This window comes from Rousettus aegyptiacus, unplaced genomic scaffold (assembly GCF_014176215.1).
Source record: "Rousettus aegyptiacus isolate mRouAeg1 unplaced genomic scaffold, mRouAeg1.p scaffold_m13_p_4, whole genome shotgun sequence".
Classification (NCBI taxonomy): Eukaryota; Metazoa; Chordata; class Mammalia; order Chiroptera; family Pteropodidae; genus Rousettus; species Rousettus aegyptiacus.
In genome coordinates this window covers 3,067,213-3,084,052 of record NW_023416307.1, presented here as the reverse complement: position 1 = coordinate 3,084,052, position 16,840 = coordinate 3,067,213, and the positions used below count along the sequence as shown (strand labels likewise).

Sequence of the window (16,840 nt, the reverse complement as noted above, 5' to 3'; positions counted from 1 at the left end):
CACGCTGCAAGGAACTCGGGAAGGGATGCTCGCGGGGCATGATCTTAATGACTTCTACTCTCTGAGCTTAAGGATTGAAGCTAAAAGATGTTGGAGGATGAAAAACGGCCTTAAGCAAGTCCCCTAGCTTGCTGAAAATCTATAATCTGTTGGGGCAGCGCAGGAAGCCGGGCAGACAATTGCCTCTGGAGCCAAAGTGCCAGAGAGTGCATGTCATTTGGCAAAGGCCAATAAGCCCACCGGCCCGGTCTCTTGCCAAGAGGGCTCCACACCAGTGCGAACTGGTTATCAGTAGGACATCATTTTAGGAGAAGAAAGGGCTGGGCCAGAAAGCCCCAGATCTGAACCTTTATGTGGGGACAAAACATTTGGATTTGTATGTTTAAAAAGTTTGCTGTTTTCCCGGTAGCAGAGCACAGACGCCTATTTTAAGGCGATCTTCGCATGGTGCTGTTTTACTAGGTGAAGATCAGTTAATCTTGAGTATGCGATGGATGTTTAACTCTCAAATTTCATACATATAAAGACAGATATCACACATATGCACCTACAGACACATTTTTGACGCCTACATTGATTAGAAACGAAAGCTTGGTAAGAACCGGGAGGCCGCCTGAAGCTGTGATCTCGTTACGCGCTCCAAAACGCCCTCGTTGTGGGTTCAGGGTTAATAAAGTTAACGGGACTAAATACAGGGTCTCTCTGGAGTTTGGGTTTCAGGATGTCCTTTTGAGGGTGCCACTAAACATTTAAGGAGAGAACGTCTTTGAGAGCTATGAGGAACGGTCTTTTTTTGGAACGAGCTGCTTAACCAAGTCCAAGAAAAAGCAAGACAGAGCCGTACACGCAGAGAGACTGCAGTAACATTCGCCTTCGAGCTCATGAAAATCTGCGAATTGTCCAGTCTCTCACTGGAATTCTTCACGCCTGAAATAATTCGTGGGCTGGGTGTGCCACGAGGCCGCGTGAGACGGAGCTCACAGGTGTGACCGTCGTGTGAGCTGACCTGGACCGCTGGGCATTTTACCAGCCAAATCTGGCAGGTGCTGCCTGCTGAACTGCTAAGGAGCTCAGGTGCGTTTCCATCTCTCCTGTGGCGATGCCGGACCCAGGGAGAGAGGGGGGGTGTGAAGCTGTCACGGCGAGAGCCCGGTTCCGTACGGACACGAGGTCGGATGCTCCGGGGCGGAGTGAGTCGGCCCTCGCTGAGCGCGGCCTCTGCCCCACGCTTCGCTTCCCTGGGCCCGGGTTCCACACGGCAAGCCGGGCTGGTCTAGAAGGTGCAGCTCTACATCTGGGATTTTAGGGGTCTGCGCGCTGTGGGGGAACGGAGGGGACCCTCGGAAGCCACGAGGCTTTGCCCTGCTCGGGAAGGAATTGACACTCGAGTTGGGAATGCAAGAGAGACCCAAGGCGGAGTTGGGGGGGCGGGGGGCCAGCCTCTGAGAAGGCGGCCCCCGAGCTGGGGCCGAGTGTCGCGTGCGGCAGAAACGGCGACACCGGGAGCCCCGGCAGACCCGTGGCCAGCGCCCAACCCTCAGCCTGGAGTGGCTGCCGCTCCTTGCCCTCTAGGTCGGCCCGGGTCTCTGCAAGTCTGCGGGACCCCCCTGTGCCCCGAGGTGAAAGCAAGGCCCTGTGAACTCTGGACGCAACCGGAGTGAACCGCCAAGGCCCCAGATGGCTTTTGCCAGCTCGGGGGACAGCTGTGACCTCGGGCGTTCCCTGGTGCCCTGTTGGGGGCACGTGTCTGTTTCCTCCTGGGCTTCACGGATTTCTGATGGAACGTAGGCGCAGATGTGAGATGCCTCAGCCAGGCGTAAATTGCAAAGGGCCGCACAGTGTGCTGTTCACACGGCGAGGCTATGTCCTGGCCTCATAAACAAAGAAAGGGACATCTGGGGAGAGGGCGGGCGCAGACCTACTTGGTAAAGACCAGTGGACAATGGGAAGGAAGAGTGTGTTCCTCTGGTTTCTTCTCATTGTTCGAAGTAACTGCCACCTGCACAACAAGGGAGCAGTGTCACCGTGATGCGTTTCACAGGTGAACCTTTGCGGAGTGAGACTACGCTCAGACGGGTCACGGGGACCCCCTGACTGTCGAGGCGGGGGCTGGTCTCTGCGCTCACCCTCCTCGGCCGCCGGGGCCTCTGACCCCACTGCGCTCAGTCCTGTGGGATGCCCTCGTCTCCCTCGGGTGCTTTCTCTCCGGTGGGAACAGGGCCGGCCCCTCGAGCGCGTGCTAAATGACTCCGGAGCGTAGGGCTGCTTCCTCGTAGGGTCTGGGCTCCAAGGTGGCGTGCCTGTCGACGGTTGTCACGGATGTTCGAGAGCTTCTGGGGCCAGGTGATGCGCACGCTGCTGCCACCGACAGAGACGTCGGCGTGGAAGTCACCTGCAAGCTCGTCCTCTAGGTTTTGCATACGGAACAGACATAAGTAGAGGAGAGTCTGTAGGGTGAGGATGTGTTCCTGGTTGTTTGTTTGTTTGTTTAGTAAGATAGTCAAAAGAGGGCTCCGGGGACCCTAACGAAGCAACTCTCCAGTGCCGCCTGCTTGAGCAAAGCACAACCGGCCTTTTAAGAAACCGCGAGGTTGCCGAATAAGTGGGAAGGCTTTTATGTTTTTTTTTTTTTTCCCCCAACTCTGTACTTTGTTAGCAGAAGGCAGAGCTGGTGATGGCCGCTTGAAGCCTGCTGTATGGCCGGGTCTGTCTTTTAAGCGCTTGGCATTTAACAGGCACCCGATAAATGTCACGCTGTCGCATAAATAAACTAAGGTTTGAAAGGAAAGAAGAAGCACGCTCTGTTTTTACCTCTCATGGTTCTCGCCTGTGTTTGCCGACTGCGCTGTGGCAGACAGGACTTGGGCGGAATGTGCCGAGCGCCTCACCTCACCCACCCACCCACACAGCGGGCCGTGCGGCTTCCAGAGGGAACGCGCCTGGAAGGACCTGGAAGGACCTGGAAGGACCGTACGCGTCAGGAAGAGCGGCGCCCGTCCACGCCCTGGCTGGTTGGCCGCGCCCCTAATTTTGGTACGTTTTCTGCCTACGAGGTTTGCGACGGTGGCTTTCTTCCTTCTGGGCTGGGAGTGGCTGGCTTCCCGTCTGGCGGCTGTCCCTGGGACTCGGCCTCGGTCTCAGCGCTCAGGGTGACAGCACCGCTGGCCACGTGGCTGGCATGCGTGAGCACACCTGGGCGACGGCGCCAGGGACGGGACGGGAGCAGGTGAGCTACCTGAGGGCTTCCCAAGTTCCCGAAGGACGGAGGCTTCTCAGCTCGTGGCGACGTGACGAACTTTGGCCAGCTCTAAGCTGTTTTCGACAATAGCACACCTAGACCGCGCGTCTCCCTGAGAAGCAAGGCTGAGCTCCCCAAAGACCCGCGGGAGACCCACGCGAACTCTAGGAAAGAAAGTTTGTAACGGGCTTACTTGGTTGAAAGTCAAGATAAATAGAAGTTTCTAATGCCATGGAAGGAACAGAAATTACCACAAAGAAGGAATAGAATCAAAAGGAACTTGGCTGACTTTCATCGTGCCTGGTTCTCTATTTCTGGGATATCTGTGTTCAGTGGCATGATGAAAATAAAAAACACACCGACATGCACACGCGAAGTCTCTCAAAGAAGGCGAGAAACGCCGCGCCCCAGGGAAAGAAGCCGCTTTTCCGAGACTTTTTTCTTTGTTATCTAAGTTGCAAATCTTCAAATGCTACCTGAGGGCTCTTCATCTGTAGCTGTTGGAAAGGCTTTTCTATTTTGCCAAAGCGAAACCCAAAAGCAAACCAAACCAAAACAAAAACGAAACAAAACAGAGAAAAACAAACAAGGCAGCGAGGGGCGAGGCCGGGCTTTCTTGCAAACGCACACCCTGTCTTTACAAATGCAGATCCGTGCGCCCTGGAAGGACGGCCTGGGCCAGCCGTGCTTTGGGTGCTCATCACCGTGGGAACTGCAAAGCCCGCCTCTGCGGCCTTCGGCCAGAAAGGGGACACAGCCGCCGGAGTCCCTGGTCATCTCATAAGAAGCCGTGTCAGGGTAAGGTGGGGTCCACCAAGAGGCCGATCTCCAGGGCGTGGGATGGGGAAGGAGACGGGGCGCAGGCTCCAGGAACCGGGGTTTAGCCTGTGGAGGCTGATGCCTCCCTAGGGGACTTGCAACACTCCACCTGTCGGCCTGTGGTGGAGCCGTCACTTACGGAGTCCCCCGTGTCGGGCAAATGCTCCATGTAGAACGCACGGAGGGTCTGAAGTCTTCACTCGGGGCTCTGCACGGTCACCCAGTAGAGACGCAGAAGGAGATAAATACACTGGAGTTAGCTTCGTTGAGGCGCTTTGCGGACAGATGGATGGCGCCCCCCCACGCTCCAGCTTGGAAATGGGGATGGTGGCACCCTTCTGGGGGCCGTGCAAGGACTTAGAGGGGTACGCTTGGCAGGGTCCCAGCTCTCGGCTCCGTGCCGCTGGTCTCCGTTATGACCAGGCAGAACTGTCGTTGCGAATGAACACACGTCGAAAATACTGACTCGAAGAAAATGGTATCGCGCGGTTTTTTTGGTTCCATGTCAGAAACGAAAGGCCGGACGTTGTTGTAGGATGAACGCGGGGAGCATGGGACCGTCTCTTGAAGGGCTGTGTGGGCCATAGACCCCGCTCGCAGAGGGTGTGTCCTGGGCGGGGTGTGGGGCGGGCTGGGGGCCACGGAGGGCCGAAGGTCACGAAGGATGAGTCAGACGGAACGTGGCAGTAGTGGTGACGTTAGGCTCAGGCTGGATCATAAGACAAACGGCTGCCGCCCCTCCCTCCACCCCCTCCCCCGGCCGTCTCCCGGGGCAGCCAGGCCACGTTGGGAGGATGCTCCAGCCCGCAGCGGGACGGATGCGTGCTGCCTCCCACGACGCCAAGCTCCGACTCGCCAGCTATGCCAGCGACCCCCTCGGAAGCAGCCCCTGCAGCCAGCTTGAGCCCGAAGTGGACTCCAACCCCGGCCAACATCGAGTGGAACCTACCATAATCCTGAGCCTGACATGCCTGGCCCAGCGGGTCCCGAATGCACTGTTCACAGAAACTGCCAGAGATCACGTCTCTTGCTCTTTCGGGCCACTCAGTTTTGGGGTGTTTGTTATGCAACGATAGAGGATTCATATATACATTAAAGTGCTATCATTGTCCTCTTAGCATGAGTAAGGAAACCGAGGCACGGAGAAGTTAAACGACTCACCTGCAGTCACACACACAGAGTCAGTGGTTGGGCCCCATAGCCCGTGCCCCTGACTGCTACGCTCGCCTACCCCGCCTCGGGCGAGGTGCCGTCCTCAAACCCTTTTTACTGGTGGACAATGCGTCGCAAGTGAGGGACCGACTGGGGGGCGGGCGGCACCGGCCCGTCCCCTCCGCAGCAGGACGGAGGCCGCCGACAGGGTGCAGGGGCGGGAGTCCCGCCTCCTGACACCGCCTGCTGTCACGAGCCCGGTGCCGTGTCTGCTTCGAGACTGTCTTTGTCTTCTATCGGCCCTGTCTGCAGCCCGATGCCAGGGCACCCCGTGCCTCAGGGCTGGCGGCGCCCCCCTCCCCCCCCCCCCGGGTCATCCAGACGGGGAGGCCTGAATGGGCAGGGTTCGGACGCCTTTCCTTCCTCACCTGCGCTGGGGGTGGAGCGCCCCCTTCCACACACATTGTTGGAGCTGGGTGGGGGCCCCGCGTGAGGCCTGAGCTGAGGAGGGAGTGGCCAGGTGGCCCCGGGCGGACTGCCTGGGCTCAGGGGGCACGGCCGGAGGGCAGACACAGCCCGTAAGCCCTGGGGGTCTGGGTTTCAGGCTCAGGAAGCTGGGCTGGCGAGTGTTGCCACGGCATGCTCCTCAGAGGGAGGGCAGGCAGTGGTGTGCGTGCGCATGTGCGTGTGGTGTGTGTGCGTGCGTGTGTGATGTGTGTGCGTGTGCATGGAGCATGCACGGTGAGTGTGCGTGTGTGGTGTGTGTGTGTGTGCGTGCGTGCAGCATGCACGGATGTGTGCATGTGTGTGTGGTGTGTGCGTGTGCGTGGAGCATGCACGGTGAGTGTGCGTGTGTGATGTGCGTGCAGTATGTGTGATGTGTGATGTGTGGTTGTGCACGCACGCACATGCTCAGCGTGCTAACCTGCTTTCCGCCTTTTACCCCGGGTCTGATAAAGTCCAACAGGGAAGGCAGGGTGTTGGTGGTGGTGCTGTTGGCACCTAGTGGGTGGGGTCCAGCAATGCTGGTGAGCATCCCACACACACAGGACGCGCCCACCGCGGCGTAGACAGAGTCTCCGGGTGGAAATGTTAACAGCAAGGCTGAGAAATTCTCCTCTAGATCTAAGGAAGTCACGGGAACTTATTAATAATGGAGATCAAATCTAAGCGTGTCTCATGCCGTACCTGTCACATTGTGAACACCGCGGAAAAACTGAAGAAGTAACCTTCTAGTCCTCGAAAATCATTATTTGATTCGGTAAAGAAGTTTGAGTCATTAATGGGCGAGTTCTGACATGTAGCTTCCTTTTCTTCATTTCACTAAATGAGACCTCAACCAGAATTCACGCCGGAGCCATACTCATTTGTCGATCGCGACCGTATTTTGGTTTTAGAAACAAATATTCAGCAAAATTCGACAAAAACGTTCTGTAAGAATTATTTTGCTATGTGAAATCTGCAGTGGAAATTTTCATGTGTATTATTCGTAGATTGTGTGTCATACATCCTTTAAAATTTATTCTAAGTGTGCGTGTGTGTGTGTGTGTGCGCACGCGCACGTTAATTTTCCTGGAGCGCCCGTCGATAAACATTTACCGGCATGCCACTGTTCAGAAGCTGCAAAGTTATCCGATGTTGCGTGTGGTGCTCTCACTCTGTGTCCTACACAATATGGTCATGAATTTTACATCTCGAGAAAGTGCAGTGTGGTTCTGGGCAGCTATTTTCTGGGGAGGTTTGGGTAGGGATGAATGCAAATGTGTGCATGGGCTGGTTTCGGGGTGAGTGGAACAGGACGCCTTTCTTGCAATGGCATTTGGGCACACTAAAAGTTTACCCTTCGCTCCTTAAATGTCCACTCTGGGGGCCTGTGTCCAGGGTTTCACATGAGCCCTTTTGGAGACAGGTGGGTTGTCCCTAGGCTAGGGCAGGATGGGGGTGGGTAACGTAGTACTTGCCTGGAGTTTTGGCAAGATTTCGATCGTGCATTGAATCTATGAGATCCCGTTATAGCCCACGTGGAGCAGAAGCCAGAGGAAATGGCAAATGGGCCCTGTGACCTTTGATAGCAGGAATGGGATGGGAAGCCCTAGGCGTGAGAGGTCGATGTGGGGTTCTCCGACGAGACCCCAGACCATGGACGCCATCGTAAGGGCACGTGGCACTGAGGGAACGTGGGGAGGGCTCGCAAGGAGGGGCAGAGGCGCTCTTCACCTGCTTGCCAGTTCCAGTGAAGGACGCGAAGACTGGATCCAGCCCAAAGGGGTGCAACTCCCACGAAGCCAACCTTGACATTCTGAGGGTCTCCTCAGCCCCGATGTACCCCATCTGTGTGCTAGGCACCCTGCGTAAGGGACCAGCACCATTCCGAACCTCATATCTGATCACATTAAGACTTGCGGGGCGCACGCTTTGGTCCAGATGAGAAAGAAGGGACAGGGAGGGAGTCGAGTTGCCCTGTTCTCGCCCTGGAGGAACCCCAGGCGTGCGTCACCCTCTGTGTTCCCAGACTGGCTTCCAGCTCTACGAACGGCAACACCAGGGTCAGACGGAGAGCAGCGTTGTGGCAGGCGAGACCTGCGAGGGAACTTTGGACCTTCCAGCTCAAATACTGCTCTCACAGAGAAGGAAGCGGAGGCGTCAGCCACCTGTCCAGGGGGCGGCGGGGGCGGGGGGAGGAGGCAGGGCCACCCACCCTCTCATCGCTTCCCAGTCATGACGAGAGGAATGGGGAGGGCGGGACCACCCGAGACCCAGATGGAAGAGACAGTGGTCAAAAGGCTTGTTTTCCCTCTCCCTCCAAAAGTCCCGAAGTTGCCTTTTGTGAGATTCTGAGACGAGAATTTAAATTCAATTTCCATGTTTCCACTAAAAGAGTGAATTGATTAGATTTCAGCTTAAATCAGTGTTTGTATTTTATACACCAAAGCTTGGAAAATGCTCTGTTCTGAGAGGGAGACACAGAAGTCTGGAGGTCTGGGAAATCATATGCGAGAACTGAAAACCTTTTTAGAAATGTGGGCTTTCATGCAAATTATATTTGCAAAGGACTCGGGTAAAGAATTTTAAATTAAAATACTGTAGGTGGCTGTATGTGGATTTTTTTTTATTTTCAAGTGTCTGTGTGAGTCATCGTGAGTTGTCTGACTTTTCCCTCTCGGCCATATGTCAGCCTATTTGTCCTTTGCAAGCTGGTCGGTTAGTAGAGTGAGTTCTCCGAGGCCATCCCATAGCGTTCACTGCGACCTACCAGTTAGGACAACTACCGTACGGCATGTCGATCATGGACATGTACCGTGTGGCCCGGCAGTCAGGGACATCTCTGGCGACATGACACTCAGGGCCATCTACTATATGACGTGGTGGTCAGGGACATTTGAGGGTATTCGGGGAACTCTCCGAGGGACTATGTGCTTTTATTTTGGCTTCCGAACGTACGCATTAATAACAGCACAATAGGAAGGCATCTGAGCCAGTTTAGGAGTTACGACCCTTCTACCTCTAAATCTCTGGCAGTCTCTTATGTTCGCCAAATTACCGAGCTGGAGGAAAAAGTAAGGAAGAAGAAAAATGAAAAAAACCGAGCAACCAAAATGGAATAAGTTGCCTCTACAAGATGGGAGTGGCATTGGGGTTACCCGATGCACAGAGCCACGGGCCCTCACGCTTCCTGCCGTTGGGGAAAAGGCGGGAGCAAATCTTCACGATGTGCCACAGGCACTGTGTGATGAGTCGGTCACACTGGATTAATTGAATACGTAGATGCCGTTCGGGATAGGTATCATCTCTGACAGGCGGGGCGAGATGACGGGCTCGGGGTGGAGCTTCCGGCGCGCAGCTGGCCTGGAAGACGTCACAGGTCTTTTCTCTACACTCCGTCGTTCCACCTCCTGTTAGTACCAGGCGGGTGACACGGGAAACGGCAACGCCCGGCTGACGGGGAAGGGGGCGCTTATCTCTCGAGTCGGCGCGGGAGCATGCGTGCGGGACGCCCGGCTGCGTGAAGGCGGATGCGCAGCCCAGGTGGACGTTTACCTGTGGGCAGGTGTAGCCCTGAGGGGGAGCTGTCGGCGGTGACGAATCGGCCTGAGGAACCCCAGGCCAGGAAGTGGCCGTGAGCGCCGCGTGGGAGGGGACGGACCGAACCGCCTTCTGGTTAGAGGTGGCGGTCAGTCCTTCATGTCTGACCTCTGGTCTCCCTAGCGCAGCGAACGTGGTTTCCTCCTCTGCGGGGGCCGTGGGGTCACCGGGCCCCGTCACGGCGTACGGTGGTTCGCTTGCCCCCAGGGCAGACCAGTGCTGACCAGCTGACTGACAGGTGGGTGACGTCCCGAGGGGCTCGGGCCAACGTGGGTGGGGTGAGGGTGTAAGGCTGAGGGTAAGCTGCGCTGATGCTGCGTCAGTTCGGACAGCCCGCCACGTAAAGGTCACTCCCCGTCAGAGCTCGCGCGAGGTCACAGATGGAGCCTGACCGCTGCTCCCCCTGGAAACGTGTGGTCACGGGCACACGCGCTCCCGCCTCCGCCGGCCTCCGGCCATCGGGCACTCGCTCGGGCCTGCCATTCTGCCTCGTTTCAGTGTCATGCAATTGTAGGCTTTAATTTTTTAATTTTTATTTTTTTGGGCGAGGCAACCCTTGGTTGACCTCACAGACTGCAAGGACCTTGTCATCTTACAATCCCTTATTTTTTAAAATCTCTTACGCCTACAGCACCTGGTCTTCCTAAGTGGTCTCCCATCCAAGGACTAACCAGGCCCAACCCTGCTTAGCTTCTGCGATCAGACGGGATTGGGCTTGTTCAGGCTGGCATGGCCGTACACCAATCACAAACTTTTTAAGTCGAGAAACCCTTGAGAGCTGATTTGGTCTTGTTTTCATTTTTTTTTTTTAGTAGCAGAACATTTTTTTTTTTTCCCAAATACAATTTCACATAGAAACTCAGTGCTTGAAATAGATAAAAGCCCAGCACCTCTGGGCGCAATGGTAGCTGGAACACCAAACCTGACCCCTTGCCTGCCCTTCACCCCTGAGAAATTTCAGTGCCCCAGAGAACAGACCTTGGAAATTGCTGCAAAGCAGGGAATATGGGAAGGATCTGGATCCTGAAAATTAGAATGGGGACGTGTGAGGGGAGCCTTATGAAACGGGGGTGTCGAATTCCTGCATTCTGCCCAGTCTCCTCTGCCCGCAGAAGTGGTGCTCCCAGGCCTGCTCGCCTCGCCCCGCCTGAGGATGCTGTCAGGGCCACCCCAGGACGCTGGCCTTGCAGGACACTGCCGATGCCCTTCCTGACTTCTGCCGTTGACGCAGGCTTGCCGGGCAGGAATTCTGGGTGCACTATTTTATCTCGAGGCTTAGAAAGGGGCTCTGCAGGTTTGTTTACTGGTTTGGCTCAAAACAGAGACTCAAAAGTGGCCTGAACGAAATGGAGTTGAGACGTCGGCACTGCCTCGGCGCGCTCTGGGGGAAGGTAAGGCACGTTGAGAGATCCTTTTTAAGGTGAAGGATGAATTGTCGAATCTGACCCCTCCCCCCCCCCCCCCCACCTACAACCCAAAGGGAAGCACGAAGCCTAGGGGCCTGTTTAGATTTCGGGGGCAATATATTTCTTGCTTGGGGCTGCTGTTCAGTCCCGTTTATTGAGTGGCTCGGAAAGCCGCTGGTTTTGAGTGGGGCCCAGGACAAGAGACGGCTCAGCAACAGGTCCAGGCTGCCGCGCAAGCTGTTCTGCCGCTCGGGCCATATGATCCATCATAACTGAAGCCACATGCCTGAGGCACCCGTGGCGGATAGAGACGCTGTTGGGAGCTGCAGGCTTCTGCAGCCGAATCACGGTGCAGATCCTCGCTGTTTTGTAGCAAAGCCCTGCCGCCCCGCTTTTGAAAAAAAAAAATCTTTGGCCTATTATTTAGTAAAGATGCAACACTTAACCACGGGCCACCAAGTTACTATGTGAACTCAGCCGTCTGTCACGAATGGGTTGTTGTCTGATCCACCCAGCCATGAGTGGAAGGGACACACTCAGGAGATGGGTGTCATACGGGAACAGTGTAAACTTTGGTCGGCGCATCTGGTCGTTCGTTTTATCTGGAAGGAGAAATGGTTGCGGGGTGTGAGGCTTTACAGATTCATGGGCCGTGGGCAGTGGCCGGATAGAAACAGACTTGGAAAGAAGGTGATCAGAAAATTGGTGACAATAAGTCTGGGAAGAAGTAAGTGATAGATCTCTCTGAATGGGTAAAGAACGTGAAAATATTTAGGTCCCAAAGAAACGCTCATCAAAGGGCGACCTCAGCAGAGGACGATTTTAATAACTAGGCGGACAGGATGATCTGCTCATGGGCACCAGTTGGTTTCTTTCCTTTCCCTAGCCACGCCAGTCATGGCACAAGGGGCTTGTGGACAAGGTGGCCGCGGTGGCAGAGGTGGAGGTTCTGCCTGACTCAGAATCGGGAGGCCACCTGCCTACAGTCACTGACAGACGTCTAGTCTATGAAAAGCAGATGGGGTCGACGTGGGTTCCCCAACATGGCACCGTCCCTCGGCAGTGGTCAGCCCACTCCCTGGTGGCAGACACATCACGCCAGACACTCCCACTGCGGAAGCGACAGCCCTTTGTTTTTACTTGGATAGACGCTCGGCCTGGGCTCGCCTTCCCTGCGTGCTGTGCTTCCGACCAAACTGCAACCTGTGGGTTGAGAGGACGGCACATCGCCGTCACGGTACCCTCTGCAGGGCATCGCTTCTGACCGCGGAATTCACTTCCCAGCCAATGATGCGTGGCCACGGCCCCGCGCCCACGGAACTCACCAGTTTCACCATTTTCCCCATCACCCCGAAGCGACAGGCCTGACAGGATGGTGGAACGGCCTTTGCAAGACTCCGGTGCAGCCCTGGCTGGGTGGGAACGCATGGGCAGTGTCCTCCGGGCTGTAACACACGCTCTGCGTCAGCCTCCGACAGAGGGTGCATGGCCAGGACACACGGATCACTCACTGCCACCCCGAGTTCCCCACTAGCCACGCATTTGCTCCCCACCCCCTCATCCTGAGGCTCTGCTGGTCTGGAGGTCTCAGTCCTAAAGGAAGTAATACATCCCCTGGGAGGCACAGCGATTCCGCTGAGCTGGAGGCTGTGACTGCCCCCGGCATCTTCACACACCTCGGGCCTCTGAATCAACAGGCGGAGTAGGGGGTTAATGTCCTGACGGGAGTGACCGATCCCAACCCCCAAAGGGAAACGGGATTGCTACCACAATGAAGAGACTGTCCGGGAGACAGGCGATGCTCGAAAGCATCTCTTAGCACTACCGCACCCTGTAATTAAAGTCAACGGAAAATTACAAAGCCCAGTGCTTGCAGGACTGATAATGGTCCAGACTCTTCAAGAGCGAGGATTCGACTCACCCCGCTAGGCGAGGATGGTTGTCCTTCAGATCCATCAACATGGCTAAGCTACGGTCCCCGGTTATTTCACTCAAACACTAATCTCCAAGTTGCTGTGAAGGTATTTTACAGATGTGATTCAATTTTATGATCAGTCCTAACTAAAGACGCTGTCCTAGATAATCTGGATGGGTCCGATTCAATCAGTTGTAAGCCCTTAAAAGCAGGGCCGATGCTTCTCTTAAAGAAGGAATTTTGCCTGTGGACAGAAGCTTCAGCTGGTGCCCAAGAATGCTAGCTTGCTCTTCCTGAAATGCTCTGTGCTTTCCAGGCTCGCCTCCACCATTATTTACGGTAACCAGCTCTCTGCAGTAAATGTCTCAATACATGTCTCATACTGGTTCTGCTTTGCTGGTTAGCCTTGACCGATATGCTTGATCCCGCCTTCTAGTGGGTGTGCAGAGAGTATCTCCTCATCGATCTTACACGCGGGGCTCGAAGCACTGCTGGATGCAGGAGACTTTCCAGATGGTCGATTCTGATGTACAGTAAATAATGTCGTGGCGTCTCCTTAGGTTATAATTAACGGTGTTTTAGTCGAGGTTGATAGAGTTCTATGTACATCGCTTTGAACTTCTAAAAGTATGCTTTTGGGGAAAAAAGAAGCAGGGCATTCTCTAGCCAAATACACTTGAGAAATGACGTTGAAGAGGTTTGTTTATTTTAGGAGTTCTCACAGCCTTTACAATGCTATTGGGCATGAAAGGCCCAAAAGTGAACATAATACGGAGTGTCTCCCAATCTTATTTGAATATGAAACTATCCGCCTCCCACTCACCAACCCTATAGGTATCGCAACGCTAGAACCGTATGTGAGATACTTTAGAAAGATCTTATCCACACATCCATGGTCCATAAACAAAACTCTGAATGGGAAGTATCTTATCTCATTATTTTGCCTCTAATTTCACCCATTGGTAAATTATCGTTAGGCCATGATCCCACTTTCTTACTTTTAAAGACATTTTATAATAAAAACAAAGAATCGGAAACTAAAGAGGGCTCCAAAATTATATTTGAAAAAAGAATCTTCATATCCCAATCTAAAAACCAAAAAAAACCCCAAACCCCAGTGGAAAGAGAGCATGCTGAGAATTTATTATTAGTCGCACATATTATGTTTATACCCAGTTGGTGAAGTGGAAATCTAGTTTGTACATTTGGAATTCCCTGATAGAAACACACACACACACACACACACACACACACAGACACACACACACTTGCATGAACGTTTGCCTACCATTTTTCACAGCAGAAATTCAAGCAATTTACAGTTACAGAAGATGGAAATTACTTTTTTTTTAAAATTCAGGCACTTAGTATTTATTTTAGAATGATCATACCCTTAAATCTACTCTATGACCTTCCCAATAGTGAAAAAAATAAATAAAGTAAAGAAATGAGCAATGCTGCGGACTCGAATATTCTAAATGAGCTTAATTTTAAAAGGCTAAGTTACAAAGCCCGGGAGGTTTGGGTAGAACGCCTCGCGATTATGCTGCCACCTGAGTATTTTCCAGTTTCTGTCTGTGTAGCATATGTTTCTCTTGCTCGGTAGGAGCTTTCAGCCAAAAAATTTGGGGAGTTTGCTTGGCTGCCTTTTCATCTTTACTTTTATGCTTTTCCTGTTTTACATCTTTTACTTTCCATTCTAAAAATTTTTAAATCTTCACCGAATCTGATCATCAGGTACATTTAAAACACCGTACACAGATGATTTCCGTGCTTTAGTAATATAACGGCACCGGCCGCCAGTTCTTAAGCTCACACTGCGTTTATGCTATTCCACAGCCTTAACTCGACGAGGAGACCATGAAATGATTGCATCTTCTTAGGAAAAATTGCGAGTTCATGTGAAAGGTCTTTTTCATCCATGATACGCTAGCAAAATCATAATTAGTAAAACAAACAAACAAACAAACAAACAAAACCACATCTTTTTCCACGCTCACCCACTGCTCTACCACGCTACTTAGCAGCCCCAGGAAGTCTCAGGGCTGCCTGGGTCTCTGCGCTGCTGGGGTGTGGTTATATGGAGCACTGTATACAGTAGGCGTTAAGTAACTCCTTGTGGACGGGGGGATCTCTGCTTGCTCTTTCCTTCATCCCGTGTTGCCTGGGAGAGTCGCTTTTGTGGGGTGGGAGGTGGCAGGTGGGTCCGAGGCTCCCAGGCTCAGTGGAGGCAGCATGCTGGGGTCCCCTGGGCGAGCCGGCTTTTCTTCATTACCGAGGGCGGGGGGCGTGTCCTACTTCTCCTGATCCCCTAGTACCAGGAAGTTCCTGGTAAGGACAATGTGGCTGCTGTTTCCTCTTCCTGTGAGGCAGGAGTTGAGGTACCGTGGCTTAATAACATGATCTAAGCTTCAGGTGTACAACACTATAGATTGATGTTTGTATATTTTGCCTCATGCTTCCCACCAAAAGTCTTGAGTCCATCTGTCTGACTCGGCAGTGATCCAGAGCTTGCATTTGACTCTCAGAACCAGTCCCTGGCTGTGTTACTTTATATTTGTTATATTTGTATTACTTTATGTATCGTTACATTGGCTGCTTGCATTTTCTCTTCTCGCAGACATTTGACCCCTTTACCCATTGCACCCTCGTTCCCCGCTTCTCCTCAGGTAGCCACTGGTCTGTGTCTGTTTTGGCTTCGTTTTATTTGTTTGCTGGGTTTTTTTTTTTCCATTTTATATTCCATATGTGAGTGAACTTACATGGTTTTTGTCTGTTTCTGTCTGACTTATTCCACTTAGCTTTATACCCTCAGGGTCCACTCGTGTTGTCACAAACAACACTGTTTCATCTTTTTCACGGCAGACGAACCCCCTGTGTTCACTGTGGCATCATCTGCAACAGCAAGACGTGGGAACCCCGCGCGACCGGACGGAGAAAGACGTGGTTTTCGTGCGCACGGCGGAGCTGGGCTCCTCGGAGGGGAGGGTGGGCGGGTGGCTGCCGTCCTCGGAAATCGTTTTCCTGACGCGGAGACTGGGATTTAACACGTCGCACACCTCGTCGTCGTCCCGTTCTCTCCGGCCGCCCCGCGTGGGCACCGGCGCCTGCTTCGGGGCTAACGGCACACACTCTTGTCCCCTCGTCATCCTGGGCGACTGCGGCTGCGTCCCTCCTGAGTCCCCCGCCTGGTCATGGATTCCTGGGGATGCTCCCTGTGGCTCCGGGTAGAAGGTCCCCTCCAGGAGGCTCACCTTCCCCGGGGCCACGCCTCTGTATTCTGCACGGGGCTCCCTAGTTTTCCTTCCCCTCTGGCCCCTGAGGGGTCATCCTGGTCTGTGATTTTCCTGAACACTTGTTTTTCCCACATCCTTCCCTGTTTCTCAAACCAAGTCTCACCTCAGGACATGGAAGATCCCGATTACCCGTGTCTTGCCATGACCTGCCCTGTGGAGGTTAAAAGCAAGGATTCTGGAGTCAGAAGGTGGGTTTGAGACCTGGCTCTGCCCCTTGGTTGTTGTGTGGCCTCAGGCACGTTTCTGAATCCTTCTGGGCCTCATTTTCCTCACCTACAAACTGGCCAGATATCATTTACTTTATAGGATCGTTTAGGATGCTGGGTCGTGGTTTGTGGTGAGGTTTCGGGAGATGACAGCAGTTCACACTCATGCGAGGTCGTGGTCATCTTCTTCGACCGAAGGTCACGGCTCCCCGCCCCTCCCCCACCTGCTGGGTCCCACCCCCCCCTTCCCAAGCCTCTTCACGTCCAGTCCCGCGTTCTCGCCGATTGGCCTGACTCGGCAGTGACCCGGAGCTTGCATTTGACCCTTAGCACCAGTCCCTGGCTGCGTTACTTTCTCCGTGGATCATTATATTTGCTGCTTGCATTTTCTCTTCTCACAGACATGGTCAGCACTTAGAATACAGTTGAGCTCCTGGGTAGCATTTCTTATTAAAAGCTAAATACTAAGTATTATGCTTAATTAAGGGGAAGATCTGGCATTTCTTTCTGTTAAGTCGAACTGCATTTTTAAAGATTAGTATGAAGTGTCCTCAACAACCACATCTCAGTTGTCGCTTTTCGGAAGCACGTAACACAAATCTTGCCTATTCGCTCAGAGGAAAGGCAGCATCTGGTGCCGACTTCTCAGTCTGGCTCTTCTACCAGTGTTCTAGGGACTTGTCGATAGATAGAGACGCTTCATGGGGCGGAATCTTAACTTTTAC

The 16,840-nt window shown here is 53.5% G+C and overlaps 1 protein-coding gene and 1 pseudogene across 2 annotated transcripts in view; both read right to left on the bottom strand.

Annotated features, from left to right (window-relative positions):
• The window catches only part of KCNJ6 (potassium inwardly rectifying channel subfamily J member 6), a 187,946-nt gene that overhangs the window by 61,671 nt on the left and 109,435 nt on the right, over positions 1 to 16,840 (bottom strand). The window lies entirely within an intron of this gene.
• On the bottom strand, positions 9,915 to 10,033 carry LOC118601957 (annotated as a pseudogene).